The sequence below is a fragment of the Penaeus chinensis genome, chromosome 35 (genome assembly GCF_019202785.1).
Source record: "Penaeus chinensis breed Huanghai No. 1 chromosome 35, ASM1920278v2, whole genome shotgun sequence".
NCBI classification, from domain to species: Eukaryota; Metazoa; Arthropoda; class Malacostraca; order Decapoda; family Penaeidae; genus Penaeus; species Penaeus chinensis.
In genome coordinates this window covers 31,105,794-31,109,762 of record NC_061853.1, presented here as the reverse complement: position 1 = coordinate 31,109,762, position 3,969 = coordinate 31,105,794, and positions in this window count along the sequence as shown.

Genomic DNA, 3,969 nt, shown 5'->3' with positions numbered 1-3,969 from the left:
TTATTATTAATATTATTATTATTATTATTATTATTGGTATTAAGATTATTACATTTTTCTTATCTGTTTGTCTTTTTTTATATTGTGATTTGTGGATCTGGTCCTTTTTTTTTTTCTTTCGTTCCCATTTCTCTTTTTTACATCATTAGTTCCAATTCTTTACTCTGACTATTTTATCTTCGTAATCCTCTCCAGCTTTTTATTTTCTTCTTTTATTCTCTCTTCCTAATATTCTTTTTTTCGTATTCCTTTTCTTTCTGTTTCGTTTTTTTCCCCTTTTTTCAAACTTGCTTTTGTCTGTCTGTCTTCTGATTTTTTTTTTGTTTTGTCTTTTCTATTCATGTATACAATTTTTTTTTTCACGTCAATTGCGGAGTTCTCTCTTTTCATCGTTTTATTTCTTTCATTTTGGATATTCTTTCATTATCTTTCTTTGTCTGATCGTTCCATAAATATTGGTTCGTCTTTCTGTTTATATTTTCTCCTTTTTTTTTTTCGTAATCATCTCTCATCTTTTGTTTTATTCCCTTATCATTTCTCGTCCTTTTTTCCTTTATTTATTTTTCAAGTGTTTTCTAGCTACGGTGTATCTTATATGTTTATCAGTGTTATTTTTCTTTCTCTTTATTCACTTATTTTTCCTCAATTATTCTCGTCCCTTCCTTTACTTTTTTATATATATATTTTTTATTAAGTGTTTCGTAACTACGCAATTCTTCACTCTGTTTCTGTTTTTGCATTGTTTTTTTTTTTGTCTTTTTTTCTTATGAATTTTCACCCCTACCCTTTTCCTTTTCTAAGCGCTTCGTAACTATCTAATTCGTCTTTTTCTATTTCTTCCTAACTTTAATTTCTTATACGCATTATCTCACGTACTTTTGTTTCCCAGTCATTCTTATCCCTTTCCTCCCCCCTCCCCCTTTTCATCCATTTTTTTTTCCTCCACCCAAATCATTTCGTCACCTGTGCAATAATTCCTGTTACAAAAGGTTCCTCTTTAAACCCGCCTTCAGTTCTCTCCTTCTCCTCTCTTAGGCGATCTCGAAGACCCATTTTCTGGACACCTTAAGATCATAATACAACGACCTCTCTTACGCTTACTGTTCCGTCTCTACGACCGCCGGCATGATCCACGCACGCAAAAAGGAGCGGGTTATCTCGTACAATAGTTGGGAATTCTGGATACAATGGCATTGAAGGACACGGTACATTGCACCGGGAGGCTTAGCAACATAGCAACAGAGCACGGTGATGCCAGGGCCTCTCTCTGTACTGGTGGTAGGGGGCTCTCGCATTCACTCTCTGGTTCTCTGTTTCTCTGTCAGTTTGTCTTCTATGTTCTCTTTCTCTGCCTTTGTCTGTCCCTCTGTTTTTTTGTTTTATCTGTTTATCTGTTTTATCTCTCTCTCTCTCTCTCTCTCTCTCTCTCTCTCTCTCTCTCTCTCTCTCTCTCTCTCTCTCTCTCTCTCTCTCTCTCTCTCTCTTTTCTTTCTCTGCTTCTCCCTCTCTCTCTTCGCCCCCCCCCCCCTTACCTACCCCACTCACTTTCTATTACTCTCCTTCTCTTTTTCGCTATCCCCCACCCCCCTCTCTTTCAACCCTTCTCCTCCTCCTCCCACCCCACCCTCTATATTACTGTCTCTCTCTCTCTCTCTGCCCCTCCCTTTCTCTCTTCCACACCCTCTATCCAACCCACTCTATCTCTTTTACTTTCTCCCCCCCCCCCTCTCTCTCTCTCTCTCTCTTTTTTTTCTTTCTCTGCTTCTCCCTCTCTCTCTTCGCCCCCCCCCCTTACCTACCCCACTCACTTTCTATAACTCTTCTTCTCTTTTTCGTTATCCCCCACCCCCCTCTCTTTCAACCCTTCTCCCCCTCTTCCCACCCCACTCTCTATATTACTCACTCTTTCTATTTCTCTATTTCTACCTCTTTCCCTCCCTCTTCCTTTCCTCTCCCACCCCACTGTTTCTCTATTACCCTTCTTCTCTCCTTACTCCCCCTCTCACTCTCCCTCTTCTTCCCTCCATCTCCCCCTCTCTCACCCTTCCTCTCCCTTTCTTTCTCCCTCCCTCCATCCCTCTCTCTCTCTCTCTTTCTCCCTCCCTCCATCCCTCTCTCTCTCTCTCTCTCTCTCTCTCTCTCTCTCTCTCTCTCTCTCTCTCTCTCTCTCTCTCTCTCTCTCTCTCTCTCTCTCTCCATCTCTTTCTCCCTCCCTCTCCCTCTCTCTCTCTCTTTCTCCACCTCCATCTCCCACTCTATCCTCCCTCCCTCTCCCTCTCTCTCCTTCCTCTCTCTCCTTCTCTCTTCCCCTCTGCCCTCCCTCTCCTTCTCTCTCCCCCTCTCCATCTCCCTCTCTCTCTCCCCACATCTCTCCCTCGTACTCTGCCGAGTCAGACACACGAGCAAACTTTGATATTCTGAAGACTATCTCGACGGTGTCTTCGGTAATCTAATCACAGCAGATGGTGGATTCGGGGCCCTCCTTCCCACGAGTCAAATGCTTATGTAATGACCCCCTGGTTTTAGGAAAAGCATTCATAAATAACTGGAACGATAGTCACCTTCAACTGTTTTTACTTTTTTTTATGGAAAATAACGAAAGGGGAAGGGAGAAAGGAAGAGATAACAGGAAAGAAATGAATATAGCTCTTCCACTTGGACTTAATGTGCGCCGTTTTAATTTTTTATCAGTTGCGAATGAGGCAGCCATGCTTCATATGCAAAACTTCTGCTCGCTGGACCACTTTAAAAGTTTTTACATGTATTGCTTCCTGGTCCTGCCAAATTTACCCCGAATTTCCAAACTTTTTCCCCCCCTGGACTGAAGAGGAATGTGAAAGTGAATATGAAATTGATTTGTTTCTAATGTGTTTTCGTTAGCGTTCCATTATCATTATTTCGTGTCTTATTTTATCTTTTTCTTCTTCTTTCTCTATCATTTGGGACCATTAATTATACTTCGACATTGCTATTGTAATTTCTGTACTATTACACTTACGTTATTATCTTTATTATGTAATGGTATGTCAATTATCATTTTTATATATATAAGTGCAAGTATTACTATTGCAAACGACATGTTTATGCAATTGTTTTCGTGAATAATTGCAGTAATTGTCATATCTTTTTATTCCTTTATATCTTTACACATTAATATCAATTCTGTAATTACCATTAATATAATTAATATAATCATAGATGATAGATCTTCTCGATATAACCACGATCCCTATTCTCCTCATAAGAAAACAAATAAACATCGCGTCGTTTTGCACAATATAAGTCTGCCATAATAATCACGTTCGCCTCATAGAAATGTCATTACCACGTCACATATTCCCGGCGCAGAAATAGAAAGAGAGAGAGAGAAAGAGAGAAATAGAGAGAGAGAGAGAGAGAGAGAGAGAGAGAGAGAGAGAGAGAGAGAGAGAAAGAGAGAGAGAAAGAGAGAAAGAGAGAGAGAGAAAGAGAGAGAGAGAGAGAGAGAGGGGGGGGGGGGGATCCTAATGACGATTTTATTAACGAACCTTAATTGATTTCGTTCCACCGCGGGTATCTGTGCCGATTCAGCGTTTGGCCGCGGGAGACACGTCCGATGGCAGGTGGAGACATCTGTTGGCCGATAAACACGTATCCAGAACAATGCGCGGCGGTGTCGGCTGGGGCTTGGGGGTGAGGGGGGGGGAGGGTTGAGAGATGGGGGCCGGGAAGGGGGAAGGGGGAGGGGATTGTGAGGGGGGGGGGGAAGGGGGAAATGGGAGGGGATTGTGAGGGGGGGTGGGGAAGGGGGAAGGGGAAGGGGATTGTGAAAGGGGGGTGGGGAAGGGGGAGGGGGGGCGATTGTGTGAAGGGGTGGGAAAGGAGGAAGGAGGAGGGGGTTGTGAGATGGGGGTGGGGAAAGAGGAAGAGGGAGGGGGTTATGAGACAGGGTTGTGAGTGTATGGAGAGAGGAGTGTGTATGTGTTAGGG